The sequence below is a fragment of the Staurois parvus genome, unplaced genomic scaffold (assembly GCF_062004578.1).
Source record: "Staurois parvus isolate SC_StPar_1 unplaced genomic scaffold, SC_StPar_1.0 ptg001258l, whole genome shotgun sequence".
NCBI lineage: Eukaryota > Metazoa > Chordata > Amphibia > Anura > Ranidae > Staurois > Staurois parvus.
This window is the reverse complement of record NW_028319054.1, coordinates 60,141-81,426: the sequence shown is the minus strand read 5'-3', so window position 1 is coordinate 81,426 and position 21,286 is coordinate 60,141. Positions and strand designations below refer to the sequence as shown.

Here is a 21,286-nt window from a genome sequence, read left to right as displayed (position 1 = left end):
GAATGCGATCAAGCACTGTGCATGAGAGAAGCGGCTTTCCCAGGTCTCTCGCTCCTCATTTGCTCGGACTAATGGCTCCCACTGCTGTCAGTCACAGCCACTGAGGAGGGCTGAGCCACACTCTGTGTGTCTCATAGATACAGAAGTGGCTTGGAAACCAGCATGCATTAGTGCTCCTAGAACAAGCAGCTTGCTGTGGGGGCACTCAGCAGCAGGGAGAACCAAGACCCAAGAGGAGGAGGAACAGGGCTGCTCTGTGCAAAACCATAACACAGAGCAGGTAAATATAACATGTTTATTTTTATTTTTAAATTGAACCTTAACATTTTAAGACCCCTGCCTCCTGCTTTCAGACAAGCTATATAAAGTCTGCACTTTGACCAGATGTAGAGAACAGGACAGCATATAAACAGGTACAACTTATGTAAGAGGATTAGTTTTATCTCTGTGTATCACCTCACTGGGTATTTGTAAGGGTTTACAACCACTTTAATCCCTTCCCACCCAGCATCCCTTCAACTGGGTCTTTACGCTGGGGGGGCAGAAAGGACTGCCCGATCACATAGCCACTGTAATTGACTGTCAGTTCAGAAACCAAAAATTGCAAGGGTCGTTTACCTTTCCCAACTCGATCTGAAATAACAAAGATATATTTGGGCTTTGATACTTTTCTGAAGACTCTGGTGGGTACACAATGAATCAAAGAGGAATGAACCCACCAGAGCAGATCCAGAAGGATGGCTGAGCAGAGAAATCAGCATTAGATAACTATCAGGAAGTGTCTGGCATTATGTATGATGAACCTCTATACTGGACCAGTAACAATCCCCCTGCTTGTCCTATGGTGGATCCTTAATGGGCTCAGCACTTGCTGGACATAGAGCTACCAGTCCCATAGCTGCTGCTTCTTCTCACCAGTAGGACTATTCTCATATGCAGGTTCCTATATGTACTCTATGGATGGCAAACTACCCTAAATAACAAGAGCCCCTTATACAAAGTCCCCCAGACCTATAGGATGTAAACAGCACTTCTGAAATCTACTTACAGCTCATTACCTAAAGGAATGTATGAGAGCGCCAACAGTAGCTTTCCTGTTCATGCCCTGAATTGCTGCTTCCTGTTGCTGAGAGACTACGGGAGTCACATGACCACTAGTATCTTCCTATCTCCAGCACTAAGAGCAACGCTCATGCTCAAATTGTAGACAGGAAGTGTCTGCAGTAGTGAACACTGGTTGCCATTTTCCTGGAGTCTGCAAAGCACTATATAAGAGCCTGGAAACAGAAAGTGTCTGCAGTTATGGACTCTGGTGGCCATTTTGTTAAGGTCTGCAAACAATATAGTAGACCCTAGAGTTTTTTTGTGAACAGAAAGTGTCTACAGTTGTAGACTCCGGTGTCCATTTTGTTAAAGTCTGCTAACAATGCTGATCACAGAGGGGCAATGTTCCACTGACCACAAGCACAGAGGGTCAAAGTTCCACTGACAACCAGCACAAGGGGGCAAAGTTCCAGTGACCACCAGCACAAGGGGGCAAAGTTCTACCGACCAGCAGCACAGAGGGAGCAAAGTTCTACCGACCAGCAGCACAGAGGGGCAAAGTTCCACTGACCAGCAGCACAGAGGGGCAAAGTTCCACTGACCACCATCACAAGGGGGCAAAGTTCCACTGACCACCAGTACAGAGGGGCAAAGTTCCACTGACCAGCAGCACAGAGGGGGCAAAGTTCCACTGACCAGCAGTACAGAGGGGGCAAAGTTCCACTGACCACCAGCACAGAGGGGCAAAGTTCCACTGATCACCAGCACAGAGGGGCAAAGTTCCACTGATCACCAGCACAGAGGGGCAAAGTTCCACTGATCACCAGCACAGAGGGGCAAAGTTCCACTGACCACCAGCACAGAGGGGCAAAGTTCCACTGACCACCAGCACAGAGGGGCAAAGTTCCACTGACCACCAGCACAGAGGGGCAATGTTCAACTGACCACCAGCACAGACGGGCAATGTTCAACTGACCACCAGCACAGACGGGCAATGTTCCACTGACCACCAGCACAAGGGGGCAAAGTTCTACTGACCACCAGCACAGAGGGGCAATGTTCCCCTGACCACCAGCACAAGAGGGCAAAGTTCCACTGACCACCAGCACAAGGGGACAAAGTTCCACTGGCCAACAGCACAGAAGGGCAATGTTCCACTGACCACCAGCACAAGGGGCCAATGTTCCACTAATCACCAGCACAAGGGGGCAAACTTCTACTGACCAACAGCACAGAGGGGCAAACTTCTACTGACCACCAGCACAGAGGGGCAATGTTCTACCGACCAGCAGCACAGAGGGAGCAAAGTTCCACCGACCACCAGCACAAGGGGGCAAAGTTCTACTTACCACCAGCACAGAGGGGCAAAGTTCCACTGACCACCAGCACAAGGGGACAAAGTTCCACTGACCAACAGCACAGAAGGGCAATGTTCCACTGACCACCAGCACAAGGGGCCAATGTTCCACTAATCACCAGCACAAGGGGGCAAACTTCTACTGACCAACAGCACAGAGGGGCAAACTTCTACTGACCAACAGCACAGAGGGGCAATGTTCTACCGACCAGCAGCACAGAGGGAGCAAAGTTCCACCGACCACCAGCACAAGGGGGCAAAGTTCTACTTACCACCAGCACAGAGGGGCAAAGTTCCACTGACCACCAGCACAAGGGGGCAAAGTTCTACTGACCACCAGCACAGAGGGGCAATGTTCCCCTGACCACCAGCACAAGAGGGCAAAGTTCCACTGACCACCAGCACAAGGGGACAAAGTTCCACTGGCCAACAGCACAGAAGGGCAATGTTCCACTGACCACCAGCACAAGGGGCCAATGTTCCACTAATCACCAGCACAAGGGGGCAAACTTCTACTGACCAACAGCACAGAGGGGCAAACTTCTACTGACCACCAGCACAGAGGGGCAATGTTCTACCGACCAGCAGCACAGAGGGAGCAAAGTTCCACTGACCACCAGCACAAGGGGGCAAAGTTCTACTTACCACCAGCACAGAGGGGCAAAGTTCCACTGACCACCAGCACAAGGGGACAAAGTTCCACTGACCAACAGCACAGAAGGGCAATGTTCCACTGACCACCAGCACAAGGGGCCAATGTTCCACTAATCACCAGCACAAGGGGGCAAACTTCTACTGACCAACAGCACAGAGGGGCAAACTTCTACTGACCAACAGCACAGAGGGGCAATGTTCTACCGACCAGCAGCACAGAGGGAGCAAAGTTCCACCGACCACCAGCACAAGGGGGCAAAGTTCTACTTACCACCAGCACAGAGGGGCAAAGTTCCACTGACCACCAGCACAAGGGGACAAAGTTCCACTGACCAACAGCACAGAAGGGCAATGTTCCACTGACCACCAACACAGAGGGGCAATGTTCCACTGACCACCAGCACCAGGGGTCAAAGTTCTACCGACCAGCAGCACAGAGGGAGCAAAGTTCCACCGACCAGCAGCACAAGGGGGCAAAGTTCCACCGACCACCAGCACAGAGGAGCAAAGTTTCACTGATCACCAGCACAGAGGGGAAAAGTTCCACTGACCACCAGCACAGAGGGGCAAAGTTCCACTGACCACCAGCACAGAGGGGCAAAGTTCCACTGACCACCAGCACAGAGGGGCAAAGTTCCACTGACCACCAGCACACAGGGGCAAAGTTCTACTGACCACCAGCACAGAGGGGTAATGTTCCACTGACCACCAGCACAGAAGGGCAATGTTCCTCTGACCACCAGCACAAGGGGGCAAAGTTCTACTGACCACCAGCCCAGAGGGGCAATGTTCCCCTGACCACCAGCACAAGAGGGCAAAGTTCCACTGACCACCAGCACAAGAGGGCAAAGTTCCACTGACCACCAGCACAAGGGGACAAAGTTCCACTGACCAACAGCACAGAAGGGCAATGTTCCACTGACCACCAACACAGAAGGGCAATGTTCCACTGACCACCAGCACAGAGGGGCAAAGTTCCACTGATCACCAGCACAGAGGGGCAAAGTTCCACTGATCACCAGCACAGAGGGGCAAAGTTCCACTGATCACCAGCACAGAGGGGCAAAGTTCCACTGACCACCAGCACAGAGGGGCAAAGTTCCACTGACCACCAGCACAGAGGGGCAAAGTTCCACTGACCACCAGCACAGAGGGGCAATGTTCAACTGACCACCAGCACAGACGGGCAATGTTCAACTGACCACCAGCACAGACGGGCAATGTTCCACTGACCACCAGCACAAGGGGGCAAAGTTCTACTGACCACCAGCACAGAGGGGCAATGTTCCCCTGACCACCAGCACAAGAGGGCAAAGTTCCACCTACCACCAGCACAAGGGGACAAAGTTCCACTGGCCAACAGCACAGAAGGGCAATGTTCCACTGACCACCAGCACAAGGGGCCAATGTTCCACTAATCACCAGCACAAGGGGGCAAACTTCTACTGACCAACAGCACAGAGGGGCAAACTTCTACTGACCAACAGCACAGAGGGGCAATGTTCTACCGACCAGCAGCACAGAGGGAGCAAAGTTCCACTGACCACCAGCACAAGGGGGCAAAGTTCTACTTACCACCAGCACAGAGGGGCAAAGTTCCACTGACCACCAGCACAAGGGGGCAAAGTTCTACTGACCACCAGCACAGAGGGGCAATGTTCCCCTGACCACCAGCACAAGAGGGCAAAGTTCCACTGACCACCAGCACAAGGGGACAAAGTTCCACTGGCCAACAGCACAGAAGGGCAATGTTCCACTGACCACCAGCACAAGGGGCCAATGTTCCACTAATCACCAGCACAAGGGGGCAAACTTCTACTGACCAACAGCACAGAGGGGCAAACTTCTACTGACCACCAGCACAGAGGGGCAATGTTCTACCGACCAGCAGCACAGAGGGAGCAAAGTTCCACCGACCACCAGCACAAGGGGGCAAAGTTCTACTTACCACCAGCACAGAGGGGCAAAGTTCCACTGACCACCAGCACAAGGGGACAAAGTTCCACTGACCAACAGCACAGAAGGGCAATGTTCCACTGACCACCAGCACAAGGGGCCAATGTTCCACTAATCACCAGCACAAGGGGGCAAACTTCTACTGACCAACAGCACAGAGGGGCAAACTTCTACTGACCAACAGCACAGAGGGGCAATGTTCTACCGACCAGCAGCACAGAGGGAGCAAAGTTCCACCGACCACCAGCACAAGGGGGCAAAGTTCTACTTACCACCAGCACAGAGGGGCAAAGTTCCACTGACCACCAGCACAAGGGGACAAAGTTCCACTGACCAACAGCACAGAAGGGCAATGTTCCACTGACCACCAACACAGAGGGGCAATGTTCCACTGACCACCAGCACCAGGGGTCAAAGTTCTACCGACCAGCAGCACAGAAGGAGCAAAGTTCCACCGACCAGCAGCACAAGGGGGCAAAGTTCCACCGACCACCAGCACAGAGGAGCAAAGTTTCACTGATCACCAGCACACAGGGGAAAAGTTCCACTGACCACCAGCACAGAGGGGCAAAGTTCCACTGACCACCAGCACAGAGGGGCAAAGTTCCACTGACCACCAGCACAGAGGGGCAAAGTTCCACTGACCACCAGCACACAGGGGCAAAGTTCTACTGACCACCAGCACAGAGGGGTAATGTTCCACTGACCACCAGCACAGAAGGGCAATGTTCCTCTGACCACCAGCACAAGGGGGCAAAGTTCTACTGACCACCAGCCCAGAGGGGCAATGTTCCCCTGACCACCAGCACAAGAGGGCAAAGTTCCACTGACCACCAGCACAAGAGGGCAAAGTTCCACTGACCACCAGCACAAGGGGACAAAGTTCCACTGACCAACAGCACAGAAGGGCAATGTTCCACTGACCACCAACACAGAAGGGCAATGTTCCACTGACCACCAGCACAAGGGGGCAATGTTCCACTGACCACCAGCACAAGGGGGCAAACTTCTACTGACCAACAGCACAGAGGGGCAATGTTCTACCGACCAGCAGCACAGAGGGAGCAAAGTTCCACCGACCACCAGCACAAGGGGGCAAAGTTCCACCGACCACCAGCACAGAGGGGCAAAGTTCCACTGACCAGCAGCACATAGGGGAAAGTTCCACTGACCACCAGCACAATGGGGCAAAGTTCTACTGACCACCAGCACAGAGAGGCAAAGTTCTACCGACCAGCAGCACAGAGGGAGCAAAGTTCCACCGACCACCAGCACAAGGGGGCAAAGTTCTACTGACCACCAGCACAGAGGGGCAAAGTTTTACTGATCAGCAGCACAGAGGGGCAAAGTTCCACTGACCACCAGCACAGAGGGGCAAAGTTCCACTGACCACCAGCACAAGCTAAAATCTTGTGTTAATAACAACAAATGTAAAACTTACAGTCCAATATATATATCCTTGGAAGTACACTGACCGGCCATGCAAAAGCTTGGATGAGGTGCAACTAATGAATCATGGCTCGTGATGTAATCACCTGGTGCCGCTACTCCTTTCCAAGCATGCGCATGGCCACTATGTATGCTGTTATCCGATGCTCAGCTGCTGGGGTGATACTGATGCGACTCGGCTCATGTGCCGACAGGGCTCTGCATGCCCACTGCGGCACACGTGCCACCACTGGTCTAGCTTCTCATCTATGTGCTTTTTAAGCCCTGGTTCACACCAGTGCGACTTGTCATGCGATTTGACAGTTCCAAATTGCATGACAAGTCACACCCTATTTGTTCCTTTGGAACGGGTCAAATCGGTGCGACCCCAACTTTGTGGTGCGGCGACAATTTTGAAAAGAGGTTCTTACACTATTTTTGGCAATTTCATGTGAAACTTGCATAGACATCTGTGCATAAAGTCACACATATGTCAGGCATGCCACACATGAGATTGCAGTGACCAGCAGCTTTGAAATCTTGCTTCAAATGAAGTAGCAGAATTTCAAAGAAACATTCAGTGTGAACCAAGGCTAAGTGCATTTGCAGATCCACAGAAACACACTAGAATCCATATACAGCCTTATTTTCTGTTGGTCCTGTTCACATGTATGCAGTTTCCTGAAATGCGTTTTTTGAAAAGTGCAGGGACTTTTTTTTTTTACATGCAGCACTGTGCATTTTTCACTCCATAGACTTCAATGGAATCACATAAAAATGCATGCAAAACGCATCTACATGTATTTTCGGTGCATTTTCTGCATGGCAACAGACATCTCCTCCTAGCAATATCAACACTTCCCAAAAAAATGCAAAATGCATCAAAAGTGCGCATGAAAACAACAGGCAAAATGCATAAACGCCACATGCACAGATGTGAACCTAGCATTAAGCTGGCTTTCAAATTAATGTTTGTGCAAGCATTCTCAGTACATTTTACAACTTGAGGTACTATATGTCTTCTGAAAGTACTTCAAAATTTTATTTGTTTTTAAAATTTGATTTCGGAATAAATAGACTTTCCTGAATGAAAATCAGAGTTGTAGTTAGAATTTCTTTCATTCAAATTTTCTCCTTACTGCAGTCTAAAGGTGGAAATACACAATTAGATAATCGACCGATCGGTCATCCGACGACCAAGAGGCGTTCGTTCGTTGGTTGAAATCGTGGCCCACATTAGCCAATCTAAAAAATCGTTTATCGGGCAATACGTAGTGTTGACATCTTCCGTACAAGTGGAAGTGATGCAGTGTGCGTGTGACCTTGTAGCCACACCCTTCCCTCCAGAACAAGCGATATACACAGCAATTAACAGCAATGAGTATAATATAGTTTATTACATTACCTATATAATTAAATAGTGATACATAAAATATAATATGCAGAATTCTGGTTTCATTATCTCATTAGGCCAATCTACTTTTAACATCTGGATTTTTCGTTCGTGTTTACCAAGATTCCTTGGACATAAACATCCGAGTCACCTTCTGTTTCCGCTCATGCGTGATAGCGCTTGATAGATTTTTCGTACAACAGTCATACCACCGCATAGAAAATCGGTAGTTCATATGCAAAATGACCAAATTTTCACTATTGTTCAACTGGATTTTTTCATTCACAATATCGTTATCGATTAAAACATGCTGCTCATCAACGAAGAAAAAAACGTTCAATCAGTGGTTCCGCAAAATTTTTCGTACGATGTTGTTATCGTGTGTATGGGGCATAAAACGACCATCAATTTGAACCCACTAATGATTAGAAATGTTCTTTAAAAAAAAAATTCAGAACGAAATTCTAAAGCCAGCTTTCAAAGAAGGATGAGGTGACACTGGAAGCCCCTCACTAAGGGTTGGTTCACACCAGGAATCACACAGGAACATGCTGTGCATTTGTGCGCGATTCAATGCAGTTCTGTGCAATTTAAGCCCATTAATTACTGCATGCACTACTTTTGGAAACGCACTGTAACGTGTGATCCAGTGCAGACAAATGCCTTGTGTTTGCGTCCTGCATTTGGGATGTCATTAACTTAAAACTGGCACATACTGCAGATTGCTGCTGAGCATTTTGAACAGGATGCAGGAAACAAGCACAGAACACGTTTCCTGATTTGCATTCTGGTGTAAACCAGCCCTAAGCCAAATGGGACAGTGTTCAATAGTGGCTACAATAGGCATCATTAACATAGAGTGATTGGAACTTACCAAACAATGTTCTGGTATTATTACTGAAGTGGTTTAGCATAGAGAGGCCAAATCACCATGCTGTGTCTTTTATTTCTTCTGAATTACCTTTTTTTAAAGCTGAGTTCCAGCTAAAAAAAAAAAGTCAGCAGCTACAAAAACTGTAGCTGCTGACTTTTAAAATACAGACACTTACCTGTCCCTTGGTCCAGCGGTGACCTCAGCACACTGGTTTCATCTTCTCTCCCCGGTGCCGGCATCTTCAGTGTGGGCACCCGGCTGTGACAGCTTGAGGCTTCATAGCCGGGTGCCCACTGCGCATGCGCGAGAAGCGCTGCGCTTTGTGAATGGTCCCATAGTCTTCTGGGTCCTGTCATGTGTTCCAGAAGACTACGGGGAGAGAGGGGGGAGGACAACATCCACTTCTGATCGTCTTGCGGTCGCAGCGGAAGTTGGGTACCTGTCAAGTTTGGGTACCTGCTCTCCAAAGTTGCCAATCCTTAATGGGGAGTGGGGGACAAAGGCTTAAAGCTTAACTTCCCCTTTTAGGTGGCGCTCCGCTTTAACTAAGAATATCTATTACGTTTTCAATAACAGATAAGGGAAAGTTAAATGAAAGGGAATCTTTTAAGTGATTATAAAGACTTAATTAAAAAAAAACAAACTTGTCTATACTTACCTGCTGTGTGCAGTGGCTTTGCAGAGCAGCCTGCATCTTCCGCTTCTCAGGTCCCTTGCCAGCGCTCCTGGCCCATCCCTCCTGTAGGGAGCCTCCACAGAAAGCAGCTTGCTATGGGGGCACCCGCTGCTCCATGTGTCCATTCACCCATGGACCCGTGGCTCGACCTTTCTCTCTGCTCATTGGTTCACTGGCTGTGATCAACAGCAAGATAGTTTCCCATTCACATAACTCCCCCGCATGGCCGCATGTTTGTTTGTTTTTTTTAATATTATTATTATTAATATACAGGATTTATACAGCGCCAACAGTTTGCTCAGCGCTTTACAATATAACGGGAGACAATAGAGCAACAGTACAGTTCAATACAAGAGGGATAGGAGGGCCCTGCTCCTCGGAGCTTACAATCTAGGAGGTGATAAATAGTGATAGTAAGCGGGGGGGGGAGAAGGTCCGGGGTGGGCAGTGGCTGCAGGAGTGGGAACATGTTACATGTTTCACCCTAAAAATGGGAGGGGCATATAAAATGTTCCCAAAGCTGAATTTATTCTTTAATGAGGTCTGTGTTAGTAGCATGGAGCTATTTGCCAGATTAAGATTGCTTAAAGATTTAAATTGGACATATTTCACATGTGTGGCATTTGGGACTTTATTTAGGAGGTTTTTTTATTTGCCATATTGTGTTATGCTGTCTTATATCTACTTTCATGTTTGTAGTGTGGAGTGCTTCATTTTGTTGTTTTTTTATCTGTACAGTGATTGCACATACTGTATAAGTTGTAGCAGCTCTATTTATCTCTCGATGGTGTGATATATTTTATGTCTTTTGTGATATTTAATAGGGATTTTTAAACTAGTTTTAAAACGTCCTATACTTCACAGGCAAGGAAGCAGCCATCTTAGCCTCTAATCTGCAGTTGACATGGTGCTGCACGTCATCATTTATGACAACAGCCACAACTGTGACAGCATTCCCACCATGCTTTTGCTACTGTATGTAGTGGTCACCTTCCAGTATATTAGTAAGTGTACCTGTTTATTGCAATAGAGTTTATATGCAGCTCCTGTTATTTTATTTTACCTTGTCCTTTCTGGTATGGGATTCTATAGCTAGTTTTAGTTCAGGGCTCGATAACCAGCGTAGGCTAGAGCCAGGTTAAGCATCCGATGGCCACTTGATATGACAGATTAGAACAGCCATTCTCAACCAGGGTTCTGTGAAACCCCAGGGTTCCTCCGGAGGTTGCTAGGGGTTCCTTGAACTGTGATTGATTGACCTCCCATTTGGTGGTTTGTAGTTCAGGGGCCAATGCCACTTGGCACAGCCAGCAGCATGATAACAACAATCTTTTTAGCTGTCTGTTAGGGTGGCAATTTTACCACCACTGTAAGGGTTGCATTCTTCCCAATGACCACCAATGTAAAGAACATTCTTCCCATTGACCACCAATATAGGGGGCATTCTTTCCACTGACTATCAAACTAGAAACATTCTTCCCATTGACCTCCGAAGAACTGGTTTAAGCAGGGTTCCTCAAGACCTGAAAATTATTTTAGGGGTTCTTCTGGGTAAGAAAGGTTGAGAAAGCCTAGATTAGAAGCTATTTGGGATGGCAGAGAGGATAGGCTGACTCTGAGTTGCAGTATCGCACCACGGTTTCTGCTGGTGAGAAACTGCCCAGGCTGGTTGAACAACGGTCGGAGGATTTAAACCTATAACATGGCTTTAGTTTAGTAAAACCTATACACATATATTACATCTATTAATGACTAGCATTTGGAAGGACTATTGTAGAGGACAGATGTGGAATGTTGGCAAGGAAGAACAATGAATATGTGATCTGGAATTTCGCATATTTATTTTGACACCAAGTTGTTGAATTACTAAAACTGGTGAGTGCAAAATCTGGTGCAACTGTGCAAGATAGCCAATCAGCTTCTAGCTTCAGCTTGTTTAGTTAAGCTTCGACAATAAAACCTGGAAGCTGATTGGTTTCTATGCAGAGCTGCACCTTATTTTGCACTCTCCAGTTTTAGTCAATCAAACCCCAAGAGTGAATGTATCCTTTGTAGATATTCAGCTCACATTCTGTGTCTGTGAGGATAAAGACATTATGTTTTAAGCTTTGTCATCTGGATAATGGAGGAGAACTTACATTTCCAAACATTTATCATCAGTAGTAAATTCTTTTCTTATGTTTGCCATTGGCATTGCAATGTCTTATTCTTCTAGGTGGAAAATATATTTCCACTTATCACCACAAACCTGTTGAATAATACTATTGGGGAAATATTGTATTAAAAATGTAAAAGAAATTTAAGGTGTAGTCTACTCTGAAGGAATGAAGAAGCTGTTTTTTTCTTTAAATTGGACTAGTTGGTGTGTACTATACCTCGTTTTTCTGGTCTTCCCATTTTTGCAAGAAAGCCCCAAGCTACATGCTAGAAGTAAAACTAGTCAGTCAAACATGGCTCAGGTTTTGGCGGGTTCAGAAGAAAAATGCAGAGTATGCTTCCTAGGTCCAGACTTCCTCCCCCTTTTAAATCACTGCCTATTAGTATTTGAAAAATGTACCTGTAAAAAAAAAAATTGAACTAGAGCTAAATGGAATTTTTTTTATTCATTTGGGATAGGGTAAGGGAGGGATATAACCCCAGATATATTTTTTACCGTCTGTGCTCCATTGCAGAGATTTCTCTTCACTTCCTGTCCCATAGCCAAAACAGAAAGTGAGAAGATATCCCTCCAAAGTGAGGGAATCCCAGGTTGCCACCAGGGTCACTGGAACTAGTGTCCCTATTGGAAGATTTCCCCTATATTCCTGTGTTGGTGACAACTCAAAATGTGGGATTTTCTTTTACTGTCAAATATAATGGTAAACAAGAAAAATAGAGGATCTGAATTTCCCAGAGTCTCAGACAAGAGTAGCTTGTCACCTTTAATAAATAGACACTTGCTAGTCCATGGATCCGGCGTCATCCTCACCAGGGCTAGACCTGTACTAGCCTCCAGTTTTCTGGTGCTGGCATCTTAACTCTGGGCATCCGGCTGTGCGGCATTCAGCTTCACAACCAGCTGAATGGTCCCGCAGTCTTCTGGGACCTGTGTTCCAGAAAACTGCGGGGAGGCAGAGGGAAGGAGAACTTATGCTTGGAAAGCCTAGGTGATCCGAGTGAAAGTAGGAACGGGTACCTGTCAAAACTAGGTACCCGCTCTCCAACCCTCCAAAATGACATGCCGAATTAGGCAGAGGAGGGGGGCAGGATGTCTCAAAGCTGAACCTCCCCTTTTGGGTGGAGCTCCACTTTAACAGGTGACAAGATGCTTTTGTACTGGACTGGAGTGTTTTTTTTTGTGATATGTAGGGTATTTATCATTAACTAGGAATCAGTCTGGAAGGGTAGAGACATCACGCTCTGCAATGCAGAAGATGGGGTAATTTAAGTATATAAGTTAACTTTTTAATTTCAGGTACTATTAGGCAACAGTTTTTTTACAGGGGGAGGGAGCCTGGACCTAATAAGTTGACCTTGCGTTTTTCTACAATGTCCACTTCAAAGAACATGTCACTATCCTAAGGGTACTAGACAGGTTTCAGCTCTCAAATGCTGTCTCAATTCCATCCAGCAGTTTTTATTGGCCAGTAAGGTTACCTATGGTTTATAAGAACATTTATTCTCTATTGACAGGTCCTTTAAAGGAAATTCCAGGCTGGCCACAAAATTCTAGCCACCACCCATCCATATACTACTTATTTAGTCTGGCGCATTCCCCTCCCCTCTGAAGCACGAGCACATCACCCCCATACTTAAAAAGCCCTCCCTGGACCCCAATGACCCGAACAACCTTAGACCCATCTCCCTGCTGCCATTTACATCCAAAATCCTCGACGCTTAGTCTACAATCGCCTAAGCTCCCACCTCAACCACAACAACTTCCTCGATCCCCTACAGTCCAGCTTCTGTCCCCTACACTCCACCGAAACTGCCTTACTCAAACTCTCCAACGACCTGCTAACCGCCAAAGCTAATGGCCACTATTCAGTGCTCCTACTCCTCGACCTCTCCGTGGCCTTCGACACAGTCGACCACCCCCTCCTCAAAAAAAAAACTACACTCCCTTGGCCTCAGAGACTCCGCTCTCTCCTGGCTCTCGTCCTACCTATCACAACGCTCCTTCAGTGTTACCTATAATGCTACCAACTCCCCCTCTCTGTTGGGGTCCCCCAAGGCTCTGTCCTCGGGCCCCTTCTCTTCTCCATCTATACCTCCTCCCTTGGCCAACTCATACACTCTCACGGCTTCAACTACCACCTCTATGCCGATGACACGCATATTTATATCTCTTGACCCCTCACCTCACCCCCTCAGTCTCCGCCTGAATCACAAGCCTACTGAACGACATATCAGACTGGATGTCGCTCCACTTCCTTAAACTGAACCTCTCCAAAACCGAGCTCCTAGTCTTTCCCCCAGCCCGCACACCACCCCCATTGACTTCTCCATCACGTCCAACAATGCCACCATCAGGCCGCCCAGCAGGCCAGAGTACTTGGTATCATACGTGACTCCAATCTATCCTTCCAGCCCCAAGTCCAATCACTCACAAACTCATGCAGACTCCACCTCCGCAACATCGCCAAAATCTGCACGTTCCTAACCCCAGAAACCACTAAGCAGCTCATCCACTTCCTCATCATATCACGACTCGATTACTGCAACTCCCTCTTCACTGGCCTGCCACGCCACAGGCTATCCCCGCCTCAGTCGATCCTGAATACGGCAGCCAGACTCATCCACCTTACCAACCGCTCCGTTTCCGCCACCCCCCTCTGCCAATCCCTCCACTGGCTTCCGATTGCCTAATGGATCAAATTCAAAATCCTAACACTGACGTACAAAGCTGTCCATCATACTGCCCCAAACTATATCACCGACCTAATATCCAAGTACCACCCAACACGCACTCTCTGCTCCTCACAAGACCTCCTTCTCTCTAGTTCCCTGGTCTCCTCCTCCCATGCCCGCCTCCAAGACTTCTCCAGGGCATCACCCATCCTCTGGAACTCCCTACCCCAATCCATCAGACTATCACCTACTCTCCTCTCCTTTAGGTGCACCTTGAAAACCCACCTCTTCAGGGAAGCCTACCCCACCCCCTGCTAATTGCCGCCCTCCTCCACTCTTCTTACCACTCCATCCCCCACAGCCATTTCCTCCTGTACCACTATCCTCTCCCTCCTAGATTGTAAGCTCCAAGGAGCAGGGCCCTCGAACCCCTCGTGTATTGCATTGTATTGTTATTGTACTTTCTCGTGTATTGTCTCCCATTGTAATGTACAGCGCTGAGCGAACTGTTGGCGCTTTATAAATACTGTATAATAATAATAATAATTTAGTCCTTTAGATCAACCCTGCAGGATGACTGCTCCCCTGAAGCCACTTCTCTTTTCCGATCCTGTGTTCGTCCCCTCACCAACATCATCATATCAATGCAGGACCAAGAGTTCTGAATTGTACTGTATGTAAGGATGTAGAGGGCCCACCCACTTTATGGATCAGGAGAGAAGATCAATGTATGGTAATTGCTCTTCTGTATTGCATCCCCCTAGACAAAATGAGCAGCATGAGCAGGGTCACTATTTTAAGATTTTTTTTAGTGGCCACTGATGTCCTGTCTTTGGACAGAGCCTTTAACCACTTCAAAACCTGACTGTCTCAGCCCCTTCCAATCCAGGCCATTTTTTAGGTTTATGTGCTGTCAGATTTTGAATAACAATTACTCAGTTACTCAGTCATGCAACACTGTACCCAAATGAATTTCATATCAGACAGATAGAGCTTTCTTTTGGTGGTAAGTAATTATGTTTGTCTTAGTTTCTATTATAACATTTTGCAAATAATCCTTCTTCTATCAATTTAGGCCAACTTGTATTCTGCTACATATCCTTGGTGAAAAAAAAATCAAATAGGTGTATACTATTACATTTGTGTGAAAGTTAGAGAGTCTACAAACTTTGGCATATATTGGAAGACTGATCAGTCCTGATCCTCTGGCTGTCTATCTCATTTCTTGAGACCCTAAAATGTAAGGTCAGTACAACCCCCCCCCCCCCCCCCCCAAATGAACGCTTTCATGGAAAGTAGACAGTCCAAGGCATTTAGGTATTTCCGAAATTATTTGGAAAATTATGAAAGTAATTCATTTTTTTTTTCTTCAACTCATTTAAGTTTTCATTTTCACACAGCATAGGCAAATTTACATTTACACCCAAAAATACTGCTACTGCTCCTGAGTATAGTGATACCACATGTGTGAGCCTGCTCGAGTGCCCCCATAGCAAGAGGCTTGCAACTGGGGACACTCGGCATGGGGGAGGAGCCAGGACCGACAGCAGGGGACCCAAAAAGAAGAGGATTGGGGCTGCTCTGTACAAAACCATTGCACAGAGCAGGTATGACATGTTTTTATTTTTATTATGAATTACAACCTTTAAAATCACTTTAAAGTATTACTAAATCCACAACAGTAAAATCAGTCTGTATATGCAGTAAAGCATCCTTGTTATACTCACTGTGCAACATAAGGGGTTAATCCTCCACTTTTTCAAGCGACCACCTCTTATTTCCAGACTGAACCGTAGGCATGCACACGTTCAGATTGGTGTGTGTTGCTAGACAGGTTTTTTTTTTTCTTGGGAGAGTGCATTTGATTAGCACAGGGCCAATCAGCACTGTCCAGACAGAGGTCAGGGGATCTGCATCCTCCTAGAGCAGAAAGAAAACTCCTACAAGCTTTAGCTAGTGCTCGGCTGGACACAGATAGAAAGCACAAGACTGCTCTAACTGCTGATGAGAAAAAGTATTTAGCATTTTATATTTACTAAAATAATTGCACTTTCATATTGTGTGTACTGTGGGAGACCAGATATAGTGGATGCAGGGTCCTGGGTTTAGTAACACTTTAAGAACAAGTCAGGGGTCCTGATTCTGTATGCTGTGTAGCAGGCAGCCTATTTGTCACTGCTACATATTCCCCTCACTGCTGGCTGTTAAAGACATCTCACAACTGACAGCCTCCTAGCAACCAGTGAGGGTGACAGTGGGCAGAACCCGATGGGGAAGCTGAGATACTAGTTCCCTCTCAGGTCCACTCTCTAAAGGTACATTAATTTATCACCTGCAAAAGACATTTGTCATGCAGAGGAACATCAGAATTCTTACACAATCTTTATGAATTCCCCAGTGTGCTTCAGATGCTGTATGTAAGAATTACTGTTTCATGGCTATAGTTACAATACAACTATTTGTCAACTGTTGAGGACATTTGTGAGAACAATCTAAAGCTTATCTTTTTTTTCTTTCAAAAATAGATAAAGTAGGCAGAGGAAACTGGCTTGTGAAGTATCAATAAAAGAACCAATTAGAGATGTGCACGACTACAAAATGTGTTTAGTTTCAGATTCATTCATCAAGTAAATAATTTTGTTTTGTCATAATCATTGTTAGAATGATTCTTTTTCAGGATTTGTTTTGTATATTTTGATTAGTTTCATATATTCGTTGTTCTGAATCGATTCGTATTTTCAGAAGTTATTTTAGAAGATTGGCTATATTAGTTTTAACATAGTAATTCCTTATTTCGGGAAAAATCTTATGCACTCTGAGTCATCCCTGCTAGTCCAACCCAAAATGAGAAATGGAATTGTTTGATTGGACGATATTGACTGGAGTACCAAGCGTAATGAATGGAATGAAATTCATTTCGGATTCATTTGTTATGTTATGATTCAGAGATTCTGTTGGATCCACCTCCTTCCAACCCAAACACAATAAGTAGGAATCATCTTATTTCACTTTTATACCTTTTTGTATGTATTGCAATATGTTTCCATTTCATATGTAGTGCATACAAGAAATGTTAACGCAAAAATAAAAACAGTAATCTGAGTCAATTTGGATCATTTGTTATGTAGTTATTTTGGATGCATCAGACATTAGCAAAAGGACCAAACTATCATGTCATCTGAATTAACCAATTCAATACCGGGCAATTTTACCCCTTCCTGCCCAGACCATTTTTCAGGTTTCAGCGCTCACACTTTGAATGACAATTGCGCGGTCATACAACATTGTACCCAAACTAAAATTTTATCATTTTCTTCACACAACTAGAGCTTTCTTTTGGTGGTATTTAATCACTGCTGGGGTTTTTATTTTTTGCTAAATTAACAAAAAAGCCCGAAAATTTTGAAAAAAAACCCACGTTTTTCTTTGTTTCTGTTATAAAAGTTTGCAAATAAATAATTGTTCTTCATAAATTTAGGCCAAGATGTATTCTGCTACATGTCTTTGGTGAAAATAACCCAAATTAGGATGTATTTTTTAGTTTGTAGGAAGGTTATAGAGTTCACAAACTATGGGATAGATCTGAATATTGATCAATCCTGAAGTACTGACAGCCAATCTAATTTCTTGAGGTCCAAGAATGTCAGAATAGTACAGATATCCCCCAAATGACCCCTTTTTGCAAAGTAGACAGTCCAACGTACTCCATAAGAGGAATGGTGAGTTTTTTTTAAGTCGTATTTTTTTTGTCATAATTTTTCGGAAAATTAAAAAATAAAAAAAAATATTTTCACTATTTTTTTTTTTTTACATACAGCGTCATCATATAACTGGCATAGTGCTGATCAGGGACACTAACTGGTGACAGTGTGAAAAAAAAAATATATATTCTTTTTTTATTTTACATTTTTTATTAAATTTTTTTTTTTTTTAAAGATTTTTTACCATAGTAACATTGTACTACTTTGGGGAAGTGATCAGTATTTTTTTTTTTTTTCTTTTTACACAATTTGCTTATAGCAAAGAATTACTTTGCTATAAGCAAGCATTTACCTGAATGACCGATTCATTCAGGGTTTTTTTTTTTGTGCTTAGCTGTGATTTGGCCACAGCTAATCACATGACATGTGCATGTGATTAGCTGTGACCATTCACTGCTAGGTAGTAGTATACAATGGATGGCATGAATGAAGCCATCCATTGTATACAACTGTCATGTGACCTGCTGTGATTGGTCACAGCAGGTCACATGGTACCGGTAACGGGGGCCGGTACTCAGATCTGTCATCGGCTGTGTCCGAGGCACACGGCCGGTGACAGATCGCGCCGCTACGCGGCTCTGCAAGCGCACGTACTGCGCATGTGCGGGAGGACGCCCTATGGTGGCCTCCCGGAAAGGTAATGCACTTTTGCGGACGCCATTTGGCCATAGGCTGGGCGTCAAATGGGTAAATTAATGAATACAAATTAATTTGTTGTTTCATTACAATTTATTCCAAATTTATTGAAATTTGTTACTATTGTGATACAGAGTTTCAGATACATCCAAATCTCCTCATGACAACTTTTTTTCCCAAATTTCGATACGAAACTAAATGAGTCGCACATGTCTAGAACCAATTAGGAGGATTCATTTCTGACCCTGAAACACAGTTTTATGTAAAAAGCCCAATTGGACTATTGGCTTGTTCACACCAGATGCATCATCATACATTTTCCAATGCATGACAGATGCATGAACATATTGGGTTTAATAAAATTGGTTGCTTCCACAGCTCAATGCATCCAACACATATGGTAATATGGCCATTATGATGTAAAATTGCGCCCTGAAAGAAAGTGTAAATGTGACAACTACATCAGGTTTTATCCTCTAAAGGAAGCAATAAATATCAGTGTGTGACGGAAGCGTAGGTGGGACAGAACGCACATGGAGGATGATAAACACACAAAGTTTTATTGGAATAGGAGAGACACTCAGTCAGGGTAACAAGGGTAGCGTCCGGGTACCCAAAAAAGGGGGGAAGAGGGGGAGGAGTCCAAACAGTGATAATCTGGCTCAGGAGAGGGCGATTCAGGTAGCGATGGCCCGAGCACTCAGTGGGGCAGTCCAGGTAGCTACGATAATCCGGGCACACAGTAGGGGCAGTCCAGGCAAGTATTAATCCAGGTACACAATGGGGCAGTCCAGGCAAGTATTAATCCAGGTACACAATGGGACAGTCCAGGCAAGCAATAGTCCGGGTATTAAATCGGGCAGTCCAGGCAAGGGAGAATATGGGCATACAATGGGGCAGTCCAGGCAGGGGCAATATGGGGATTCAATGGGGCAGTCCAGGCAACGGAGAATATGGGCGTACAATGGAGCAGTCCAGGCAAGGGCAATATGGGGATTCAATGGGGCAGTCCAGGCAGGGGAAATATGGGCACCCGTTTAGGCAGTCCGGGCAAGCGCAAGGGGCACACAATAAGGACAGTTCCACACTCTGCCACATGCGGCTTGTAGAGGCACTCACGGCAGATAGTTTCCAGGGGCAACCAGCAGACCATGTGCAGGAACACTCACGATTTCAGGGGTGGCAGCAGCCAGGGGACAGGGACCCGTGCAGCACTCAGCTTTCCAGGGACACAGCGGTCAGCAGGCAGGAACAGCTTTCCAGGGACAAACAGAGGTCAGCAGACAGGAACAGCTTTCCAGGGACAAACAGCAGACAGGAACAGCTTTCCAGGGACACAGCGGTCAGCAGACAGGGCTTTCCAGGGACAAACAGTGGTCAGCAGACAGGAACAGCTTTCTAGGGACAAACAGCGGTCTCAGTAGACAGGAACAGCTTTCCAGGAACACAGCGGTCAGCAGACAGGAACAGCTTTCCAGGAACAAACAGGGATCGCTTTCCAGGGACAAACAGCGATCAGCAGACAGGAACAGCTTTCCAGGGACACAGCGGTCAGCAGACAGGAACAGCTTTCCAGGAACAAACAGGGATCGCTTTCCAGGGACAAACAGCGATCAGCAGACAGAAACAGCGATCAGCAGACAGGAACAGCTTTCCAGGGACACAGCGGTCAGCAGACAGGAACAGCTTTCCAGGGACAAACAGCAGTCAGCAGACAAGAACAGATTTCCAGGGACACAGCGGTCAGCAGACAGGAACAGCTTTTCAGGGACAAATAGCGGTCAGCAGACAGGGATCGCTTTCCAGGGACAAACAATGATCAGCAGACACTCAATGGGGTCTGGGCTGTGGGGTCTGGCCTCAGCTCAGACCTCACACAGCTGTTCTCTCCCAGAGCAGGGGACCAACAGGTCTTCAGAGGGCTGTGTGTCTTGGCCGCAGCCTCAAGATGACACAGGCAATATAGGACCACAAGTCCCAGTAGTGCACAAAGCAAAGCACAGTTCAATGTATCTCATTAGGCTCAGCTAGGAGTGGCTCTCTCATTCATCAAGAGACCGCATGGCCCTTTCAATTGTCCAAAACCCCCAACTTCCTGGTAGGAACTGGTCTGGTCTTTCACAGCCACAAAAGACCATGCTGTCTGCGCTCCCTGTGGAGATCAATCCCATTTCCTACCCCCTGCGGGCACAGGAACTCCAAATTGTAGACAAAGCAGGCAAGCTGACTGTTTGGCCACAAACAAAACAACACAAAAATAAAAGAATATTTCTGCTGTCCATCACACAGTGCATTGGAGAACAGATCTAATTTGTCAAAGTACTTTGAAGCAGCCTCTCTGTAGTAACCAGCTTAGACCCCCACACTCCTCTTTGATTGCTAAAGAGAAGTCCTTCTTCACTTCTCTTGTTACTAGATGCACCCCCACCCCAAGAACATGGAAGCAAACCTACATTAAGAGAAATATACAGCCTAACAAATGTTGACATTCTTTAGAAAATCCAAGATGGTTGGATGTGCTCCTTTCAGGGGTGGACATGCTATTTGTATATACTGTGCAGTTGCACAAGAGTCCTTTGGGTCTATATTTGGCCATACACTAATCAAAATTTTACTGGTCCAGCAGGGACCAGAAGAATTTTGATTGTTGTGTGGGCTCCCCACATGACCATTCTTA

General features: G+C 46.1%; 1 protein-coding gene across 7 annotated transcripts in view; it reads right to left on the bottom strand.

Moving 5' to 3' along the window:
• UIMC1 (ubiquitin interaction motif containing 1) overlaps positions 1 to 1,166 on the bottom strand; it is a 152,428-nt gene extending 151,262 nt beyond the window's left edge. For 6 of the 7 annotated variants that reach the window (XR_016308014.1, XM_089660656.1, XM_089660658.1 and 3 more), the window contains exon 1: positions 1,059 to 1,166. The gene's annotated coding sequence lies outside the window, so the exon portion shown is untranslated. Of the gene's footprint in view, positions 1 to 1,048 lie in introns of all 7 variants that reach the window. The other variant, XM_089660657.1, reaches the window with a different exon arrangement.
• Between the last annotated feature and the right edge of the window lie 20,120 nt (positions 1,167 to 21,286).